The sequence below is a fragment of the Amblyomma mixtum genome, chromosome 6 (assembly GCF_055824585.1).
Source record: "Amblyomma mixtum isolate Tamu chromosome 6, ASM5582458v1, whole genome shotgun sequence".
Lineage (NCBI taxonomy): Eukaryota > Metazoa > Arthropoda > Arachnida > Ixodida > Ixodidae > Amblyomma > Amblyomma mixtum.
The window spans coordinates 33,388,569-33,412,278 of record NC_143017.1 but is presented as its reverse complement, the minus strand read 5'-3'; the positions used below and the strand labels follow the sequence as shown (position 1 = coordinate 33,412,278).

At 48.5% G+C, this 23,710-nt stretch overlaps 1 protein-coding gene across 8 annotated transcripts in view; it reads right to left on the bottom strand.

Moving 5' to 3' along the window:
* The window catches only part of GluClalpha (glycine receptor alpha 1), a 365,874-nt gene that overhangs the window by 275,892 nt on the left and 66,272 nt on the right, over window positions 1-23,710 (bottom strand). The window lies entirely within an intron of this gene.

The following is a 23,710-nucleotide window of genomic DNA, read 5'->3' as shown; positions in this document are numbered from 1 at the left end:
GCGGGTGCCACAGCTCGGAATTTCAACAGGTGTGCAAACGTGCGATCCGCGGTGTTGAAGATGGCTTCTCGGCCTTTCGGCGAGGATATCGCCAGACGGGAATGGGCGCAACACGTGCTTTGAAGCATTCTGCTGCAGCAGCATGAAAATGTGCGACGATTCCAGGTTGACTGCAGGCTAGTTCAGATGAAAGAGTCGTTGTGAGCTCTGCGAAAAGCCAGTTATGCGTCTCTTAACGTAAACTACGGTGCTAACATTTTAGACCTATTGCCCCAGACACGCGTCATGTTTCGCCGCGCACTCGGATTTTATCGCCTCTCCCAAGTCGTGTTAAAGCGACTATATTTTACCGGGATCGCTTTCATTTAAACACTGTCACCATCACTATCATCCTAACTGAGTCCGTAGTCGGACAGGGACTTCTCCCAACGACCTTCAATCATTCCTCGTTCGCGCTATAGCCGCAGAAATTGAATTCTAACCGTAAACAAAGCAACAAGGACGCCTTATCAGACACCACTCAAGGACTTGAGCGAGTCGGAGGCCATGGCGTGGCGCAAGCTACAAACACGTATCCGTGCCTGCATATCTTTAGTTATTTGCAACCGACCACATACAGAAGCGACTGGCTGCGGTGTGGGAACAAGCCGACACTCTACATATACTTCACCACGTGGGAGTGTCAAGAGATCATACCACTAGCCGCCATCCAAGACACTAGCACTGAGCATTGCGAAGCAGGGCTGTCCGACCCAACTCTTTGAGACCCAGCGCAAGTTGGAGACTCGGGCGGAGAGGTCAGCAAGGGCGAGTGCGGTCTTAGAATAGGGACTCCACCCACCGCATCAACACACCTTTTTGGGCGCATAAACGTTTTATCTCTCCCTCTAACCCACAGATTTTAAAAACCTCAGTCGGCTGTTCCAGTTTCGGGTCGCCCTGGGTATTCGTGCAGCTTCTTTTGATGTCCACAGGTTCTCTCTAATAGAGCGCACGTTGTGAGTGCGGCCACTGTTATGCGTCGTTTCCAAGAAACCGCCGAGCTAACACGTTGGCCGGTTGGAATTTTGCATAAACAAGCTCGAGGCAAGCCCTACTTTGTGACGCGGGCCGGAGACCGGCTGCTCTGGAAAGTGTGCTATGCGCAGTTCTTTGATCCATGTGGGTTTGGCGCTGGACACGCTATTGCTGGTGAAAAGTATGCGCTCGAGCTATGCCGTTTCCTTTTTTCGGCCCCGGGAGAGAACAAGTACTGTGGTAGTGTCTTCTTTGTTTCATTTCGGAGCATTCTTAAGCCACCTAAACCAGATTTCGCGACGTATCGGAATGCGCGTACGCCGAGCGGGAGGCCATTTAGGCGTCGACGCTCACTCGCAAAAGACGAAGAAGCAGGGGTAGAGCCGAAGAACTTTATCGCAGAGAAATGAAGAAAAAGATGAGGTCCGGCTTCGCAAGCATTTATGCCGATCGGGGTTTTCGATAACCAACCTTTGTGAGTCTTGTAGCGAAATTGAGTCCATAGAACACTTTCTCCTCTCCTGCCGGCGGTTCGCTGCTCTCCGTAGAATTTACTTGGAGATTCCCCTTGGTCGACTCGGTCTTCCTCTATCTATTCCGATTCTCCTATCCTTCGGGCCAAGCGCCAAGGGACACGCCCTGAAAACAGTGTGCGACTCTGTTCACGATTATATAATTTCATCTGGTAGATTCCTCTGCTAGAATTTGAATTCAAAACATTTCCTCTGAGTATTTTTTGTTTTGTACAGATTCTAGCTCTGCGTCCCAAAATTTTAAATATACTCAATTCCCTGTAGATGAGTGCGTTTGTATCCGCTATGCACCCTGGCCAATCCACCGCCGTGGGTATGTGCCATTAAGCCTGAGGACATCATCATCATCATCAGAGCGCAAACTGACCTCGCTCGATTAGGGCTGCCGTTTACTATTCGCGTCCCCTCTCCACTATTGCGCAGCGTGTGCGATAGACAGTGGTCCACGTCAGACATGGCGCATGTACATGACGGACAACACGAGATACCGTCAGGCTTGTTCCCAACATAAGACGCGAGCACCTTCGAACTTTGCTCAATGTGCGAAGAAAGATTTAGAAAACGGAAGATTCCGCAGATTGAACAAGCCTTACAGCTACGTCAACAATAAATCTACAGAGCAGAGACCGATGTAATGAAATGTAATTGATATTCTTTGTTCTGGCTTATCTGCGTTCTCGCTGCAGAAAAATGAAACCATTTTGATATGCAGTGCAGTGCTATGCAAGATTTAACGTGTCGAAGCTGCACATTGGTTGTGAGGAACGCCATAGTTGAGGGGTACGCAAACAACACGGAGTTTTTCACCATGCACAGCCGGCCAAATCTTTAGCTGGCGTGCGTGACGGCCGCGTCCGTGCTCCTGCAGCTTATGACGGAGCAAACTTGAGAAAATGTCAAATCTAAGCACAGTCTCACTAAGCCAGTGCTTAATATTTAGCTTTCGGCAAGTTTGCTTCGTCGCAAAATGCAGGAGCGCAGAAAAAGCAGCCGTCGCGCACGCCAGCTAAAGATTTGGCCGGCTGTACTGACGCGCTGCACATAACACAACTGTGTCAGCGTACCGACTCTTTCTAAATGAGGCCGCCAAGGCCGGCCTGTGACCCTGCGTCCGTGAGCTCAGGAACCGAACCCCACACAGTTTGAGCCGCTGTGACAGGTTTATGAGAAAATTGCATAATTTGACACCAGCTAAGTACATTTTCATGGTAACGCGTATCGACATCCAACCGTCCTGATAAGTGTCCTGTCCACGTGACGCCTCTCTAACCTCAGGGATGAACCCGCACCTCACAAGTACCGTTCATCTCTCGCATCTTCGCTAAGCCTTCTCAAGCGTAAACGCACCGCTCGGCCGAACACGCACACTCAGATTCAAAAGGAAAAGTTCTCGCTCTCCCTGAGCCGGCAGATTTGTGCGGTTTTGATCGGCACTGCTAAGCCCACTGGTGCTGCGGCGGTCGATTCCACAATGGCGCTGCCGAAGCGCATATTTCCCAAGCGCGCTTACGGAGCGGAACTCCATCGCGGCAAGAGCGGAATTGTCGACAATCAGATTACGGGCGCTGCTTCCATCGTCCCTCCCTCAATCGACGCAGCGACCGGCGCAAACGAACGTTGTTGCGCAGCTCCGGGGATTCATCGGGCTAACACAATCAGGACCAAGAACCGCTCGCACTGACACGTGCCCTGCTTGCACGGCCGCAATTGGCCCTCGCAACACTAGGTGGCGTCGCCAGCACAAAGCTTTCTCCACAGCACCGGCACGGAGCTTGCACATTCGCACATACACCGTCACTCTGCCACGAGAATCGACGGTCAGCTCTTATCGATCTATCGAGCTAATTGTTACGCGCACCGACAACGACCATCGATGGTCCGGAGGCAATCGGGCGGCGGCCACGGTACGAACCTGCAGAAGAGCCGCGGGATCCCGTTAGCTGCTGCGATCACCGCATGATTGTTGCGTCGTCGTACGCACGTTTAGCGTTGGATGTTCGCGCTCATGCGTTGATTGTTGCTGTCCATTCGCGCTTTTCGACATCGGTGCGCTGGTGACGCAGAAGAAGAAATGATGCCGATTGCACAAATGGGATGGCGTGTAGAAGAAGGGATTTATCCAGTGAGCGTTGCGGCGAGTCTGCATCGGGAGACAGTTTGATTCCTGATTTTACTGCTGGTTGCTATAGCACAAATTTGTTTGCCTGAAAGTCTGAGTTTACTTAAAGCGCTGGAAAAGAACATACAAATCTGTCTAGCCGGAAATATTATTCTTTTATGTTCCTGAAACGCCCACCTGCTTGGTCGCATTGAATCTGCAGTGTGTATAAAAAAAAAAAAAAGACCGCCGATTTGCACAGTAAGGCCAAATGTGAATTCTGTGTTTTAGGATTTGTGACAACTTCGTTGCATTTTTTATTTTGCCTTCGCATTGTTTAAAGTGGTTATGTTTTGTTATTCACGATGTTTATTTGTGATTGAAGCGATATATCAGGTTTATTCTCTGAGTTGTGTGTGTTTCCATGGCATGGATAAAGCACGCTACAGATATACGACACAGTGTTTATTACAGCCATTCTATGCGTGCACATCAGTCACGGCTCCCGTTCCACGAAAAATACAGCGCTGTCGGCTATGTCGTTGTCGTTGTGGGTGCCATTGAGAGCGGAAAAGCAGGTCGCCCACCTGCCACCTAGGTCACGTTGCCCTGTGACCATCACAAACTGCTCACCATGGCAGGAGGTAAACACCTATTATCTGCACAGTAACAATATTCTCGGGCGTAACCAGATGCAAATTATACTGTAGGCATGTGGTTGTTTTCTGCCATATAATCAACTATCTTTATGCGATGAAATAATTACACTATTCACCTCCCACTGATCAACGCTACAAATTTAAAAAAAACAAAACTTTTCCCTATGCTCCTAGTAGCTCCTGAAGTACGGTCTCGCGCCCCTTTTCGCTAGGCAGCGTGCCACTGAAGCTAGAGAGCAGCACAATATGTTACCAGATCATGAAATAGTAAACTTACTTATAAAAAGGAACAGATGGTGTGAGTGCATTATAAGTGCCGGTTCTTTGCGCTACGTGCAGAAGGGTATAATCGCTTGTCAGGGCACTAGGCCTCCTTTTGACGCGTAGACTTCGTCACGAGTGGGTGTCGCCCCTGTACAGATCTTCTGCTTGATCGGAGACGCTGCACTGCCATGCAGGAAGCATAGCGCGTAGTTGTGCTTAATCCTCTGCAGCGCCATCATCATGCTGCGAAAAATGCTCTACCAAGAAGAGAGATTAAAAAACCCCGCAAGTCACTGCTCTTACCAGCCGTTACAATATTTACGTATTCATTAGGCCCTGATGTTAAAAACGTTGCAGGGATGTTGCCTCTACGGCAGCCGACATGGTGTCCGTTTTTTTTAGAATTCCGTGATAAGAAAAGACGTCTGTTGCCATGTCAGTAAGTAGTGCATTTGGTCCGTTTATATGGTGCACAGCCACGAAACTTCGAACTGAAACAAACGATATAATTTGTTTCATGGGCGTAAGGAGATGCCTTCTAGCAAGTTTCATTCACAGGCGTTCAGTGAAAAATAATCCAGTACGGTTTTGGAAGTTGTTCGAGGAACCGCTAGGCCTAGTCGCCTGCATGGGCGGCAATGCCACCCCTAAAGGCGATGACGTCAGTGTATGACGTCACGGTGTACAAGGTGGCAATGACGCCAAGGTATACTTGCCCAATTGTTGCAACGTCACTGAACCTAGTGTATGCTCACAATATAAACCGGTGCTTGCCTGCTGTGCTGACGTCTTCACGAATGAGGTAGTCGAGGTTGACCGGTCGACCGTAACGTTCAGTGCACACACCGACCGAGATCAAAACTTCAGGTGCATAATTGTTTGTAGTGAGTTATTAGCGGTGCGCATTGGTTGTTTCGAGCTCATTTGCAAGGTCACTAGGCCCGTAGACCTCTTTGAAGGGAAAAGAATGGACACTAAAAATCTTTGTGTCTGTCTCTTTTAAAGGGGTACGCGAATCAAGAGGCGTTACCATAATGGCTGCCACGGTGGTTTGCAATACTGCGGAGAGGTTTATTTATTTATTTATTTACCCACAGCGCCAAGCGGCATTACAGCGGGGAAGGGTACACACAAAAAACAAACATAACATAACCAGTGTCAGCCACGGAAACAAGCTCAGAAGCTCGTGAACTGTTGTATGTGTTTCTTTCTGTGTGCTGTCTAAGTTGTTGTGCATTTCACTTGTATACTATGCAGAACCAACTAGCCCGACAACACGCTCTTCTAAACAAGTACAAATTGCATCAAAACAAAGAAAAACAAAAACAGACAAAAATTTCACACAACCAAGAAACTGAAATGGTTATTATAAGGTAGAAAAGAAAACATCATTCGACATAATACAAGCAGTGTCTGAAGACAATTTGTTCCAATCGCGTATTGTTCGGGGAAAAAAAGACAATCGAAATACATCAGTTTTTGAGGCAATCTCCCGAACATTGAAACTGTGGTCTACGCGGTCAGATATATAATGAGGTGCCAGTATATACTTCGCTCTTTCAATGCCAACAGAACAATGATAAATCGCGTGAAAAAACTTCAGTCATCGTGTATACTGTATCGTGTATCGTGTGTACTGTGCGATGTCAGTGCACGTTAAAGAACCCCAGGTGGTCGAAATTTCCGGAGCCCTTCACTACGGCGTCTCGCATAGCCTTAGTCGCTTTGGGACGTTAAACCCCACAAACCAAACCAAACCAAAACTTCAGTCGCAACCTACGTCGACGGATTTCTAAATGCTCCCAGTGCAGTCTTTCTTTCAAAGTGTGGGCAGAGATATCTTTTCTGTAAATTCCTGTGTGAGTACGTGTGAGTACGTGTGAGTACAGCCACTGCTCTTGGTTTAGAGTCAGTATATCAACTTTACGCTGCCAAAGAATCAAATGAACCAGTTGAGGGCCCGTGCACTTCCAGCTTCGTCGGTTCGCGGCAACTGACGCTTCGGCTTGCCGGCCCCTTTCTCTCTCTCCCCCACTCATCTTTTCCCCTCTCCCTCCCTCTCTCGTTTCGCCTGTGTGCCTTGCGAGTTCCGTGAGATGGACACCAGCTGGCGCGCTCCTCACGCAGCTAGCTGGCCGCGATATACGTTGAGGCAAAAAATAACGGAAAAATTACGGCGGCTCCGCGTTCGGGACCCGGAGCGCACTCAGATGGTGCGCGCGGTAGACGGTGGAAATCACGCCATGCGGGCATTAGGCTACGTCATGCACCACCCCGGTCGGCAGGCGCCAAAACACGGTGGCTCTACCGTTGTGAGTATATAGCCTCCGACCTGACGACTATGGCAAGCGCGCCGGCTTGAAATACTCCGCGCTCTATATTAGTTGTGTTTATTTTTTTCTAGCGCTTCGCTTCCGTCTCGGGTCAGTGGAAACCCTGACTGTGTAGCACGGTTACTTCCCGGAAAGAAACACGGGAATGTGAATGAAAACTTGGTTTTGCGGATCTTTGTGTGAGCAACTGGAAAAGCGGTGGAGAAACGTCGCAAAGATGATGTAAAAAAAAAAAAACTTGTAGAACACCAAGTTCACCTTAAGAGCATGACGCAATAGCGTAAGAGGGTGTCTCCGGTCGCTAGTGGGCCCTCTGGTACGCCCTTTCGCAGACATCGACTCACTTGTTGCAGTCACATGCTGCTTTATTACCCATTGTCGTACTTATTGATTGGTGGCGCTGATTAGTATTAGTTACCCTAATAAAACTATCTGTTCCCGTGATGTAATTCTACGGTCTTAGGTCTCGTAAAAGGGCACCATTTATCCAACTAAACAAGAGTTCCTTAGTGTTGCAGAGGTAGCGTGTACGGCTCCAGATCCGAAGGAGGTTGTCTGGATTATACTTGTCCGCCTTTTTTTTTTTCTGTTCAACGAAACTGATTTTCTACGTCACTACCCTCCCGGCCAATGAAGATTTTCCAGTCACAACGACACCGACCCCGTGCTTCCCGCAACTACTACGGGACAGTCCAGATGGCATCGTTAACGAATAAACCATAGGCACCTTCCTCACAGTTGATTGTCCAACAGTTAATTCATGCTGACAAAAATAATGACGTTTGCAGACTAGAATAAACTGAAAAGGCGGAAAGTGAACGCTGTCAACTGTCTGAGAGCTTCCGTCGCCAGTTGTTTCATATCCTTCAGCCACTAAGTACAGTTTTCGACGTGCTAGATTGCACGGCGGCGTTTTATTATCCGCTCAGTGTGATTCTCTCGAGGAGTGCGGTTCTCTAGCCTACGCCACTGTATTAGTACTCGAGCGTTCCTGCATTGCACCCGTACAGAGAAGCAGTCTAGTGAGACTGACAATCAGCAGTCATGGGATTTAGCAAAAGGGCTGCAAATTGAATGGCTCTGCAGGTACACGAAAGATGAATTTGAGCAAAATGTTTGTTCCAAAGTCGCTGCAGCTTAAAAGTGAGGCTCAGGGAGGCTGGACTTGATTAGCCTCCTTCTCCGTTCGCACCATGGTTAACAGGGTTGTACCACGCTATGTCAGACCTCCTTGTGCCTAATTATCCGCCTCATTCTAGCTAAGGCCGCTACTCACGTGTCCTCAAACGCCAAGCATTATTAACCTAACGTCGGCTACAGTACCACAGAGCGCAAAAAGAAGAAAAGTGACTAACTGAAATAAAGTGGCCTGCTCATTGCGAAAGTGCAGTTTCCTAATAGCGAGGTCCAGCGTATTTCCCGGGGGAACGCGCCCTGATTCTCCGGGCACACATCGGTGCGTCTTGTGATCGGCTTCGGGGCTTCCACAAAGATTCGCCCCCCTTCGGCTGCTTGAAACCTACGTGACCCACACGTGGCGCCACCTAGCGGAGGAAGGGACGGCAATGAGAGGCAGCACACACGCGCGGGGAAGGCCATGCTGTGGAAGAAAACGCCAATATTCTTCCGTTTCAACCAATAAATACGTATAAAAAAAAGGTATAGAAGAGGGAGCGCGAGAGCAGAATGGCTCTTGTGCAACAAGCTTAAAGATTGCTCGAGACGTGCGCATCGCGAAAGGGAAAAGAAGGAAAGGAGGAGAAGTCCCAAGGAATGGCCAACAAGACGGTGCTCCCACCAAACGAGCCGAACGATCGCAATAACGGGAACAATGGATGCGGTCTTGTAACTTTCCCCTCTTCATCGTGGCGCCCTCTTGCGGCCGTTGCGCAGTTTTTGCGATTTGTTATTTCTTTTCAACTTTTTTTTTCTATTATTACTTCGCTTCTCTAATTCAACGCCGATGGCTCCTGCTGAAATAGGTTCTTCAGTTTTCCCTCTTGCGAGATTCGTCGCGCTTCGTTTTCTAGGCTGCCGTGTGCGTTCGTGTGGATGTTCAGCAATGGCGTCGGAGAATGGGAGCAGTGTCGTTTGCAACATCTTGTGGTGCGCACAACAAGGCCTCCGGATGATGATGGCGTAATAAAAGTACCCCCTTCTTTCGCTTCTAATTTCTCTTTCTCTCTTTTTTTTAGAGAGAAGAGGGGGTCGCTTGTGAGGAAAAAACCCAAGTAACGAACGCAAAAAAGAAAATCAGTGCACAGTCGGAAGGCTTGCCAGGAACATTAGAAAGCAAAGTTCTCGTGCAAATTAAAATCGTGCCACTTGCAACGTGACACAGGCGATGCCGAGGTGAATGGCAACCAAGAACGTGTTGCTGGGAAGCAAGTTCCGGGACATTGTTCATTGCACTTTTTGCCACGATTTCTCCGTTTCGGCAGCTGGCGAGCCAATTTTTGTGAATACTGCTAGGCAGGGACACCAGTGCACGCGCTGGTGTGAGTATTTTTCTTCGTACTTTTTTTTCTAACCCTTCACCTAAGAGCTGATTTTTTTGCATAAAATAGACGTTAGTTAGATAAACCTGCGCCATTTATGTTTACCCATCAAGCTATTGGTGGTAGATTTATGAGGTTCGCGTAGTGGATGTCCGTTCGCGATCATAGGCTTTCCTTCACAGCTGTGGCGCAGGCGAGGAGGAGCAGCATCCCGTGGCACGTGACACCTGGCCCATGGTGCATGGCTGGTGAACGCACCCGCAGTCACTCGCTTGCTAGTGTGTTAGAGAATATCGGTCGCCACAAGCGGTACTCGAACGCCCGTGCAAGTGGGGACTGCTTCTAGGTCCCGAGTTGCACACCCTCGAAGTGGCGGGAAAGCATCAACGGCGAGAAGGTACAGACGTCGGCGCTATAATCAGGAATAGCGCGACCGCGAATCCGAAGACGTCGGACGCAAGTCACGTGAGTGCCACGATGATGCCAGTTGGTTGTTTATGCGCCTATTTAGTGCCAACCCGCTAGGCTTCGTGAGATCTGTTAGCGACAGAGTCTCGAGGCTCGATTCGCAGTGATGGCTAAGCACTGAACGAGTTAACTTATCAGCAATATCGCAGAGAGGAGCGTTTAAGCGACGCAGGTGAAAATATCCTGAGGACGTGGATGAGCCGTTGTTTGTGTCTGTTTCGTTCGTGGCACAACACTGGTTACAAGACGCATCGATGTGTGCTGGAGAATCAGCGTGTGTTCGTCTATCCTTCGTTCGCGTCTTTGCGCTGTTCTCACTTTAGATGGCATGAGCCAGCGTTCTTCTTGAGTGAAGACCTTGCGGTGATATGGACTTTATCTTTGATGACCCTCAGGTTACTTGTCGTTTATATTTCATATTCATTTTCTTCTACATGACATAAGCGCTGTGTTTGCTCTTGGGATGAAGTCAGAATTTAGTGCAAAACAGATTGACTTCCTAATACCTCATGTATAAGCACATCTTCTTTAAGGGTAGTGGGCGAAAAACATGAGCAGTTCATTTCTTCTGAACTTTTGAACACAGAGAAGATAGTTCCACTGTCCTTATGTACAATGGCGAAGTGGAGCAAAGAAGGTCAGTTCTTCGATGAAGAAAGGAAGAAAAATGCTGAAAAATCACCGAATACTTGACTGCTGGCCTAGCAGTTTATAATTGTCGGCCGGCCAGACTTGAACTGACGACTATTCAGCCCAGAACATCACAGACACATGTGCTTTAATTAGGGACATTTAGCAAATAACACACAGGGTAGACTGCTTTCAAATAGTGAAGGACGCATCTTACTTGGAAAAAAAAGAAGGGAGAAATTAGGTGATTGCGATGACGAAGTCCAATTCGAGAGATCCGAAAAGAAAAAAAAAAGCTACCTGCGTAGAAGGCGGCCGCGAAAACGTCATCCTTCTCTCTGCCTCCATTGATACACCATTTTCTTTTATTTCAGCTTATACGACATTATTTAGCCACCTCGATAAAGCAACGACGCTAGAGCTCCTTATGGAACGTCTTTTTTTTTTTCAAAACTTCCTCGCCCAACGTCCCCCCCCCCCCCCCCCCCCCCCCCCCCCCCGAGCCAGCAGGAAGCTACGCGCAGGTCGCCACGGGGCCGATTTTGAACGGTCCCGACCATTTCACTAATGGAAAGCCGCCCCGTGCGTCGACACAAATCAGGCCGCGCCCCGCCACGGAGCGTCGCTAACGTCAGGCGACGCTGTCAGGAGATACCGCGCCAAACGAATGGCGTGTGGTGCTCGCAGGCAGCGAATAGGAGGGGGTGTGGGTGGGGGCAGAACGCGTGGAAGGCTGCCGCTTGCGTCCCGAGGCGAAGTGCGCAAGGAACAAAAACCACGGAATCAGAAGCAAGAAAACTTGGCCGGCAGTAAGAGCGGGAGCTCCCGAGAGAGAGTAAAAATCGGAGTGAATAAAAAAAAAAAGCACATTACACACAGTGAAAGCATGTAGTCAAGAATAATGAAGAAACAGAGCTCGAAACGAAAGTCTCAATGAATCCGGGAGAAGGGACAAAGCAGCACGAGCCGGACTGAGAGTTCAGCGGTCGCTTTGTGCTCGTACCGGCGGCAGCGCGACGTTTAAGGAGGCTCGGGGTAAACGAGGATAATGAACACTGTTGCGATGAGGGCGTGGGAGGGAAACGAGACGGGCATGAGCGCCGTCTGTGAATCGCGACCTTACGGACTTTGCTGTTCAGGGTAACAAGAGGGGTGGAGTAAGTGAAGTCCTGGAGGGGGGGGGGGGGGAGGGGGGTTAAGGGCTTGGGACGAAAGGTGGGAGCTGGAGAGAGTAGAGGGAAGAGAATAGGGAACGGGGGGGGGGGGGGGGGGGGGAGTTCGTTCAAATTACGGCACCGATAAGACGGCTACTAACTAACGCAGAGTCGGTCCTTCTTGGCTGGCGAGTGCGCGAGCCTGCCAGCCGGCTTCTTTCTCCAGGGACGGCACAAAGCGATTGCGGCGCGCGCGGGCCTATCTTAATGAACCGCCCTTTAAAGAAGGGAGACGCGGCGCGATCAGAAGCAATGTCGTCGAGTCAAGGGTCCCCCGCCGCCGAAGACGTCTTGGCCGACGGGGGACTTCGGGAACAAGAAAGGAGCTCAAAGAAACACGCACGCGAGCGCAGAAAATTGAGTGCTTCGTGCGGGACCTGCGGCGGCGGCGCGCAAAAGGAGGTATGTGGTATAGTCCACGCTGGAAGGAGAGGAAGAGTAGGGACCGGGTCGACCCCGAGTGCGCCGGGGCCTCCTTATCAGTCCGAATTTCTTCGCTGCCCCCAACAGCTCATTCCCGGAGACACCCGTCTCTTCCGCCCCCTGCTTTCAGGATTTCTTTTTTGTCTTCTTTTGCGTCGACTTCTTCCTTGCGACCCATTTTCCGACTTCTTTTCTGGCCGTATTACAAGCCGAGCAGCTCCCACCTCAGAGCTGTTTGCTTCAGCTGAGATTGCTTTCCCTCCGTTTCTCCCTAACATTCCCTTTTGCCTGCGTTCTTTTTCCGGCGTTCCTTTTTGATGCTGGCGTTCATTGCGTTCCGATTTTGTCTTCGTTACTATTTCACTGTCCGTTTTCCTCCCACACTTAGTTGTCCCCCTCCTTCCCTTCTTCCTATTTTCCCCGCCAGCGTTCTTTTTTTTTTTCTCCTCCCCGAAATGCCGTCTCTCCCGGCTATCCCTCGCCCGCTTGCTTCATAGCGGGGCTGCGGGGGCAAGCGGGTGAGCCAACCTTAAAGGCGAGCCCCAGGCGATAGTGACTCGGAAAGCTGCGGTTGAAGAAGACTGATGGCCCAGTTTATCTGCCTTCGCGTGCGCTTTGCCTTCCAGTCGGTTTCGCATACGCCGGACTCCTTCGCGCGGTGTTCGGTTTAAGGCGTCTCTTTCTCCTCCGATTTCGCTTTTATTTTTTTCTCTACTTCTTCCGCCTCACTTACGTATACGCGCGGTGGAAAGAAAGCAGCCGCTGCCAGAAGTTTAACTTGGTTATCACTTTTTTGTTTGTATTCTAGCTCTTTTTGTTTTCTAGATTTTTTCTCAGCGCCAATTTTTTTTCTAGGTTTGTTTTACTCCCTTTCGGGTGGGAGCGAAGTTTAGTGAGAAGATCGAGTTGCACTGACTGACTCGTGGGCGGAAGAAGTTCTCGGAAGGTCAGTAAGTTGTGGCGTTGATTGCAGCGTGCTGTATTTACGTTTCCTCCTTTTCTTCTCTGCGATGTTGTTTACGGCCGAGTTACTGTGTGACGCCTCCTCTGCTGTGTGAAACCTAAGGCATGCCGGTGCGGGTTAGAGCCGTAGCTGGGCTGAGCTTTTGTTATTTCGTACTCCTTGTTTAATATAGAACGAGAAACAACACCGAAGCGGGCCGTGCATAACATTTTTAGGACGTAAACGGCGCACATAAATGGAACCTGGCTAAGAGCAGGTTACAGGGTGTGTGCATAATGAACACGCGCACGAAAAAGTAATTTTTTTTTGCTAAGCTACACACAGAAGTGAACAAAACACGCCAATGGCTGCAGACTTTGTAATTATTTTTACATTCTTAGGTGTTCATACTTATTCAGCGGTGAAGTCTATTGCACGGGTGCTTTTTCACTTTGCCAAGTCCTAAATTATGCAGCAGCACTGACGCACAAATTTGCCCGTCGTTTGCGAATGCAGCACGTTCCGCAGTGACAGACCGCGCAATCTGCAAGCCCAGCTACGCACCCTGTTCGTGACTAAAATATGAATGCCGAAACTGAAACGCAACCTTCCAACCCTTGCTAGGCGCTGAGAGCTGAAACTTTCCAGTACAGCATCCTTTTAAGTAAGCAGTGGTCAAAAAGACGAAGACAAGACTAATAATTCCAACAAGTAACAACTATCCTCTAGACACCTGCGTTGCGTTCACCTCATTTCTCTTGCCTTCACCTTCTTGCACGCTGTTTACTCGAAAAAAATATCGCTCTAGACAGCTCACCCGGTTTATAACACGGCTCCTTTTCTTCACTCGCAGTTTTCTCAAGACTTTATTCCTGCCAGCTGTAAGCAAGCTAACTAATTGAAGTAAACTTTTTATTTCTTGTGTTGTGTTGCGTTTTATGGCTCGTAAGCAATTGAGGTCATCATGCGCCAAGCACATGCTTGATTGTTTTGTTTTTGGGTCAAGTACAAATGGCTTAGGCTCCTTCCTACCACTGGCTTTACAATGTCTACATCTTTTTGTTTTCATTTTTGAGACTGAGCTGAAATGCGTTTGTCGTCATCCAGAAACGCACCTCGTTATTCGCACGGTACGACTGATAGCTCCCGCAGACAAAGCAGAGTATGCACTTTCGTAGTTAAGAATCCGCATCGAGGTTCAACCCGTATGCTTTCTTTCAGCTATGGGAAATTTTTGTGAAGACAGCGGGAATTCAACAGCATAGCCCTATTTATGACTCCAACGCCCATTTCTAAGTTACAGATAAGTAAATGGTTAGGTATAACCAAATTAAATAAACAATATAATTTGTATATAAACGTCGGAACGCTCCGAGGGCGAGAACAAGCAGCAAATCTAGTTTAGTGCCACCGCGCCATGCAAATTTGTTGTGGATGTGAGTAACTTTAATAGTTTTAATAATTTTACTCAGTTTGCTGTCCATGTCTGAAACTAAGCTACTAAGGAGTAACTGTAACGCCTGTTCCTGTACCATTCATCACAGACTTCGGAAAGCAGCAGACATCACATTAGGCAAGGAGACGTGCGCTAGGACATTGCCTCGCACGGTTTGGACAATGACAGATTTGGACAATGACTCAAGGAAAACATTAATATAAAATTCAGCCCTCCCGCTAGTGTTATCAGCAATGAAATAGAGTCGCCTGCAGGTGAGCCTCTTGCATTCATCTCTCTCTTCTTGGGGCAACCTCGGCACACGGTCACAAATCAAATTTCAAATGTTAACTAAGCAATTTACTTTTTTTCCGCCTTCAGTAACGTTTTTTCTTTGGAATTCATTGTCGGACCTTAACAGACCATCACCTGTCTTTTATACGCATGGTACGTATCAGTCAAATTCACTTGCGTTCTCCTGATTTCGGATGCTATCATCTTGCTTTTGCATATCAATTCACGCTGCCGTCTTTCTATTAAAGGTATTCGCGACGTCTTCGCTGGTGTAGCTGATCACACTCCGTCCTAAATATAACTGCATGCCGGTATACCTTTAAAGTTTCGCATTCATGATTTTATCTGATTTATCGGATCGTGGTGCAAATTGTGTTGCGGTTATACGGTTGGTTGGTTACGAGAGAATAAGCCGCATCCTATATAAAAGACAAAGACCTGCTATGACAAAAAGGAAAGGGCCACGGGTTCGATTGTATTTCAGTGCGAATGGATGGGAAGACTTAGCGTCTCGAATTGAGCCGAGAACACTCAGAAACCTTAGAAGGCCAAGAATCAAAAGGCGTCGATAAGCGCAGTTTTTCCTCTTTGCTGACGTCAGCGCCTGCCAGTGAACCCAACAAAGGTTTCACACGAGCATGACAAGAATCAGAGTTCATGCGTCACAACTAATGCGTCTCACCTGTCTGCGTATGTAGTGTTTCGCGGATAACTATTCCGTTAAGAGATTTCGTGATATACGCAGCTCTTCCTGTTTTTGCTAGATTTCTTCCTTCAGTTTTGTTAATGTCAACCTTGGAAGAGTCGCCTCGTTGTTTCACAATGGCACCGTGTTCTCCAAAGCCCAGGCGAGTAAGTTATGATCATGCCAGGCGGTAACTGTCGCCAACAAATGATTGCAAATGTTTAGCTTTCTGTAATACCCCTGCAAAGAAAAGGAGATGAGTATCGATCGAATGTACTCACAATTATCGATCTGCGCCTCTGTACTCCTTCTAGTAAGAGAACTCCTAAAAGGCAATGTTTTTCTCGAGCACATCCTAGAGCGGAGCGCCGTGCGGCGGCAAAGAGGAAGAGATAAAGAGAAAAATTGATCCGAACAAGGAATCAGCGGCAAGGGAATGTGCGGACAACAAGAATCGCCTACATCCAGAATGCCATCTGGCGTCCGAAGTCATCTCCCGTCCTCGATTCCTCAAAATGGTGCCAGCGGGAAACAAGCGCCTCACGAATGACGCTAACCTTCGTTTCGTTTCTTCTTTTCTTTTTTTTTTACTCTTGTCTGCCTTCTTCGCTGTCTCGTTCTCACCGACGTTCCCGTCGCTTTGAAGCCTCCGAGTCGTGCAAGGAACGATGGAAGAAAGGAGAAAGAGGGACGGGCGTCGGAGCGCAACACTGGGGCTCAGTTTCGAGACGGAAAAGTAAAAGGAAGAAAGCGTCCAGCTGCCACGCGAATGAGGGAGTGAGCGAAAGCGGGAAAAGAAATTGGCAGCCGCCGAGAGTGCGTGCCCGTGTGTGCGTGTGTGTGGGGGGGGGGGGGGGGGTGAGGGGGCGAGCTGGTGGACAGTTGCAGGCTGGGGCGGGCACTGCACTTATCCCGATACCTTACCGACGGCGCGCGCACATCCCGACAGAAACCGGAGCGACCCGTTTGAAATGACAGCCGGCGCCACCCCACCTCCACCCACCCTGGAAGACCCCTTCCCCACCTACTCCTCTCCCCCCCCCCCCCCCCCTCCTCCTTCGATTCGTGTGTGCGTGTGGTCCGCCGTGAAGACGCGATCCTTCCTCGTGGACATCGGGCGGCGAGAACAGCCAGGTTGTAGGACGGGAAAGATGAGCAGGCTGTCCCGTGCCTTCCCTTCCCTTTTTTTATTCTTTCCATTCAGTCCCTTTTTTATTGTTGTTCCCGTTATTTCCCCTTACTGAGCCTGCGTCATTCTTCCACTTGTGACGACCGGTTGTTGCTCGTACGCTGCCTGCTGTTCGTTGCCTTTATTTTCCTTTTTCCTCTGTCCCTCTTCCCCGCGAATCCCTTGTATCCCTTGGTTCCATTTTTTATTTCATTTTACTCCGCCCACGCTTGTCTTCTTCTCCCACTCTCTTGTGTCGTGACGCCAGGGTCATTTCCTCTTACATGATAGCTCCCTCCTTTTTTTTTCGTTCTCTTTTTTCTCCTTTCTCAGGATGGCTCCATCGTTCGGGCAAGAAAGCAACACCGAGAATTGAAAGGGCGCGCCGCTGTCCTTTATTTTATCTTTTACCTCAGGACGCAGTGTATGATTTCAGACTTTGTCCTTCTCTTTCTGCCAAGTGCCTCTAATGCTCTGGTGCAATCGCTTCCCTGCCTTCCACGTGAGCTTCTGTATCTCCCTCTCCTTTCTTCCAGACTTGGAGGGAGGGGAGACAAAGGGAAGAGAGGGAAGGAAAGAGGGTAGGGGTGGCCTAGGGCGTCGAAAAACGACGCTTGTGCGGGATGACTTTTAGAGATGAGAGCGAAGCCACCGAAGGAGAATGAGACGTCAATTCAGTTTTGTTTCAAGACAAATCTCGGTTGTCTTCTCTTCGGCCTCGAAACAGAACGCTGAAGACGTACCGCTTCGTTTATTCTTTCGTCTAGTACGTCGGGTGTAGTGAGCGCTTCTATTCGTTAAGCTGCTATATGTTGTCCTCATAAAAGTTTGAAGTTAATGAAGCGGAAATTTTAATTGGTCTTTCAGCGCCCACATTAATTTTCGCTGAAAGAGCGAGTCCGTAAATTATTTTGCGTGACAGTAATGACCACATTCTGAAGTCTGGTTCGTACTGAAGAGAACTAGACATAATAAAGTGTAAATACACTACTGTAAGGATTCATATTTCTTCTGAGAAATTATGCACGTGTACTCTCCTGAAGCACGAGTGCAGATGTGGGTTTAAAAATACGCAATCTCGTTTAAAGCTGTGACCGCGTGCATAATGTGCTGAAACGCGTTTTGCTCGTGCATTCAAGTTTTGTGAAAATTCACATTAGAGCTGCAGGGCCTGGTAAAGCGCAACATAAGCTCTGGAAAAAGTCGTATTACAACGTTGTGTATATTCTGCATTCAAATATCTTTCCGGTGTGTGTGCTGAAGTTTTGGGGCAACGTTTAAGTAGAAGTTGAAATTGAAGTTGCCCTTCATCGCGATCGAAGCGCCAATTTTAACGAAGCTGGGTTTCGCCTAGTGTAAATAGGAGGGATTGAAAGATTAAGGGACTCATCTATAAAATTATGTAGAAAGATTACGAGCAGTGATAAAAGAAGTATAAGCTGCCTTTTTCCACAGTTGTGCTATTGCGATAACAGAGTTCGTATACAACCCGAAACGTTAATTTCCTTTGATATTATTTCCTTGCTTACTGACACGAATGATGTATAAGGCCTCATTTTAGCCTGACAGCGTTCCGTCTAACGTTCAATCACGAAGCCGTGACCGGACATGGAGTGACGCATAGCATGACGTTGCAAAGGATTATCAGTGGCATAGTGGACGCAAGAAAGAACGCTTGAGGTGTGATCGGTGGTCGGGAGCAGAAATATTTGAATTTTCAATTCTCACAACACACGCTTTATAGGATTGAGCAGTGCAAGGACGCAATAATACGGACTGAAGTAACGCGTGAAAAATTTTGTATGCTAACAAAATTATTACAAAATTTGGCACGCTCTTTCTATTGAATATAACTGCTGACCTGTGAATTATAGTTATCCATATTGAAGACAGAAGGTCAAGTACAATGTACGACCACCAGTTGATTTTAGTTGGCACATAGGAAAAGGTTGAGTACCTATATTCTTGACCCCAGTGCACACATGCTTATTTACTGCCAAAGAACAACACTTATTTAAGTTTAAGCCGATAGGCTAGGTTTGGTTTGATTTATTGGGGTTTAACGTTCCAAAACGACTCAGGCTATGAGGGACGCCCAAGTGAAAGGCTCCGGAAATTTCGACCACCTGGGGTTCTTTAACGTGCACTGACATTGTAGTGTACACGTGCGTCTAGAATTTCGCCTCCATCAAAATTCAGCCGCCGCGGCCGGGATCGAACCAGCGTCTTTCGGGTCAGCAGCCGAGCACCATAACCACTGTGCCACCGCGGCGGGGCCGATAGGTTACACAAAAAGTGGGGAGAACACATAAGCAGATCCTTAGGGGTATCACGCGATATCGTTAATGGGTTAATATATGGCGGATTGGTAATTCTTTAATTTAGATTCATCCGTCCCCAATCCCTGGGAGGACGCCCAGACTGAGGACTCCGAGGTCCCTGAAAGTCCTCATGCCGCTCCTAGCAGAGTGGTGCAGCGGGTTAGCGATGCGCTACTGCCACGGTGGGTGGCTGTTTCAAACACAGCCACCGGTGGTGCTTCTGAGAGCGAGGTTGCTGTTCCCGACCAACTTCTTGCGACCAGCGAATAATTTAACTGTCGCCTGCCACGGAGGGCAGTGTGCTCACAATCCGGTGGACGGGTTGGAATGACGTGAAAAGGTCACGTGGCTCAGGGCGCCCACATAGATTGCTTCTCTGGGAATTTTTCACTGACGTCGACGACAATGACGACGAAGACAGCGTTTTCTTCTTAACTGAATTCTTCACGCTATCGTGTTGAAATCACGACTTTCAACCCCGCAGCTGTTTTGCCGATGATGAGGCTTTCTCGTTGTGACCGCTGCGCAGTCTTTCAGTGGACCACCGGCGCGGCAAGTGCAAGCAGCGGGAACCTTCATGTCTGATAACTATGCTTTCTTTCAAGCCCACTGCCATCTTGTTAGCGAATATTTAATTTCATTTATTGAATCCTTAAGGGCCCGTGAGCATTACATAAGGCGAGGGCAAGAACAGTGTGTAACAACATATGATACCAGCTCAACAAAAACAAAAACAAAAAAGCAAAGGAACGAAACAAAGCAAAAAAATCATGAAAGGAGACAGTAACGCAGGATCAGATTATATGGTAAAGCCGAATACATCACGTGAGACACAGATGACTCGCTAATTTAGTGCGGAAAATTGCTCGACCTGTGCAAGAAGCAATATTATCAGGCAGGGCATTCCATCGGGCTATTGCATCTGGAAAGAATGAATCATTCATCGCTGATGTGCGGCCTTTTATGGGAGCTATGGGATGACAGTGGTTTAGGCGTGGCGGCTGTAGCAAAGAATGCCTGTTAATAGGGCGGTAGAAAAACGAATGAAGGAGGTATAGGTGTGATGCGATGCGTCGTGGTGGATTCTCTAATGGGATTCTACCACACCGTCGCCATTAGAAAAAAAAAAAAAACGACAAGGCCGTCCGTCCACCAGCGCACGAATACCAACTTTACGAGAGTGAAAAAATCGTTTTCACGCTGCCATATTGCGCACTAGATTGTGCTGGTAGTACAAGGAAAAGTCGGGATTAAGTTTTCCCTCTGTTCTCCGCACAGTCCATAAAACCGGTTTCCCTGAGGATCGTGAAAAAGTCTGCATAGTGACGACAATGAACGAATCTTCATCTGGGCTTGTGATGATTATTCATATGCCTCAATAAACACAGCGTTCTCATTTCGGCTCTTTACTTCTTGTCTGCTTGCATTCGAAGATAACCGTTTATTTTCTTTGTTCGCTTCACAATTCTCTCGGCGGGCTTACCTACAAGGCTGCCTTAAATTCGAGCAAATGCGGTATCTGCTGCCGGTGCAAGAAAACACCGGCTGTTTTTAAACCTGTCGTGGAATCGCGTGCAAACCTCCCGCGCTTTCTGCTCGTCTATTTCCGTAATTATGTGAGCACATACCAGACGAGTACAACGTAGGGGATATGATCGAAACGACTAGTATGTTTACCTTCTCGTCGTCATAACGATGTTATAAAAGAAGAAAAAAAAACGAAGCTTGAAAGAATATCCTAAGTACGCTGCCGACACAAGTATACGAGGACGAGGAACGGGTTCTTTTTCGCTTTATGCCCGCGTGTCCCTTCTTGCTTCCCACGAAAAGTGCTACCCGAGAAGGCGTGCTCGTCTTCCTCAAGTGAGTCAACAAAGCTCTCCAGGCCTAAAAAGTATGAAAGGCAACAACAATCGAAAGAGGAGATGAAAAAAAGGACTACAAAGTAGACCCTATAATGTCGTGGGACTGAAACTCTTTCTCTGGTAGTTCGAAAGAGGAGTTTAATAGCACCGCCCAAAGTAAATGCCTATAACACCGCCGGAGCATAAAAACGAAAAGAAAAAAAATGAAGCACAAATGCCAATACGCTGGTGTCTACGTAAACGAGCGCTTTATTTCGCCAAAACAGAGTCGTCTATCTGACCGCAGTTGTTTGTTTTTTTCTCTGTTTTTCTCTTGTACTCGAGTTCGTCGAAGGAGTCAAAAACATGGCCAGGAACGACGCTGAAAGTTGCATATGGTCAAGGCAAATGCTTGAATCGTCCGCCAAACAACTACAACTAAAGAACTCGCCTTTTCTTTTTTTTATCAAGCCAATCACATTTTTTTTTCTTTTGCTGAAGAAAAGCATCTCAAGAAAGAGCTCGAATGCGCGATGTGCAAGCGACGACCAGCGACGACAAGAGAAAACACACGCAGCAGCAACGACTCAAGCGCCAACTACCGCAGCGCCACCAGTTTACAACCAGTGCACGCACGAATGGCTCGGTAATGAAGAGAGAGATGCGACTCGTAAAAACTACGCGGCCCTGCGAAATTACGCGGCCAGCACAAGAAGCCAAGAGCGGCCAAGCCGCTCACGACAGAACGATCGGTCGGCGCGGTAACGACTCCCTTCAAAATCACAGCAGCATCTCACGCAATCTCACTTTCCTTTTCATTTACTTCCTTCTCTCTTTTTTTGCGTAGCACTTTATTTTTCTCCCGCATTTGACGTTTCTCTTTCTCACTCTCTAAACTTCTCCCACGAAAGCTGGCGATGCCTCCGGTCTGCAGAAAATAAAACTGCAGAGCCGCACTAGCCCAGCCATCGACGCGCCAAAACAGCGAAGCAGTAATAGCAACAACAACAATAACAACAAAAGCAGGAATAGGGTAAGCGCATGGAGCAAAACGTATGTGCGTGGACAACAAGCGCGGACTTCAAATCATACACCGCGTGCTCTAGATGGCCTTCTCTTCATTTTCTTTCTTCGTTTCCTGGCCGGAGTATTTTTGTGTCGTTTCTGCCTTCCCCTAAAAACTGTCCGGTAGTGCTGCCGCCGCCGCTGCCCCTTTTTATGAACTCCTCCATCGATTTCGACTCTCCGCCACCGACGTCGTCGTCGTCGCTGCCGTGTTGCCTCGCTTTCTGCGCCCGTCTCTCAGGCAGCGCAATAATAGTAACAGCGCTAGAAAACACCCCCAATAAAAATCACGCCACACACACACACAAAAGAATAGAAAAAAGCAGGAGATCGCGGAAAGCGTACTCAAGGCTAGCGCTGAGAGAAAAGAAAATTTTTACCAGCAAGGATAAGGGGAAAGTTTCGCCTTTGTTCTCGTCTTCATAGTTTTCTCTTTCTTTTTTCCCCCTATCTTTCTCTCTCTGCAGCACGGGTCGTCGTCGTCACCAAACGCGCATCAGGCACGAAAGCAGGCCGTGCAAGCGGGCCGTACCACTGTATCTCTCTGCTTGCTCTTTTTTTCCTTTCGTATTCTTGTGTGGAGGGGTGAAATTTGTCCTCGTTTTAGCGGGTTTGCTTCGCCTTAAGACTAGCGGGGGGGGGGGGGGGGGGGGGGGGGGTCTTTTTTTTTTTTTCGTTCTCGGTGCGGACGTTTTAAGGGTGCTCCGGTCTCCGGTCCTGCTCTTGGCCCTAAGGCGCGGAGGAGGTGTGTGACTTTTGTTTCTGGTGAACGGAAAGCCCCGGGCATCGACGGGAAAAGGTCGGCGAAAGTGCGCCGATAAAAGCGCTCTCCCGAGGAGGGAAGGGACGCGAGGCCAGGTGAGGCGACTCACGCTCACTCTCTCGTCACAGCTCCGCATGGCCTGCTTAGGCACGAGGGGAGCGATGGGATGCCTGAATGTGGGAAAGCATGAACGAGGTAAAATTTGTGAGCGCGGGCTGATGTGTGTTTTGCACGCTACACATATATAGGCATTTTCATTCGTGACTACTTTTTTCCTGCCTTTGCCACATGTTTGTTTTTCTTACTTCCCAGTGATTTACTTCGAAGAAATTTTTCCGACGCCGGCAAAAACCTTTACACTTAATTTAAGAGCATGCATTGCATGTGCGTGTGGCATTGCCTACAGCATTCTGTGCCTGCATGTGCACAAGCGTGTGTCATTGTGCACGGGCATGTGTCACTGCGTGTGGGAACCTGCACGATGACGTGGCAACCCAATGCCATTCTGCGGGGCCTGGCGCCATGGCAGGGTGTCATTGCTTGGGCCATTCTGCACGTACAGCCTTTGTCAAAAGTTTAGAGCCCAGAGGGTTTGCTTCTAACCACTGTTGTGGCGCTCCTGTAGCACTAATGGAAGTCCTACGCATCGGAGGGAGCAGGACCCAAAGTCTTCTTACCATCAGGATATCTGGGACGCCGAGGACGCATTACGAGCAAAGCAGTCTGGCCCAGAAGCAAACTCCCTGGGCTCTAAACTTCTGACAAAGGCTGTGCATACCTGTGGCATACCGCTGCCCGCTGCGTGTGCCTTTAATTAGACCATGCGCACCAGCGTGTACCGTTCAGTGGGCCATTCTGTACTAGTGGGTGTCACTGCGTGTGGTATTATGCGCAAGCTCCCGCTATTGGTTGAGCCATTCGGCACGACTGTAGCCCATGCTGCACAAGCTTGTGCCAATGTCCATATGCATGCGTCAGTTCGTGTGCTATTGTGCACGTATAGCCTTTGTCAAAAATATACAGCCCAGCGGGTTTGCTTCTAAACCATCTATAGA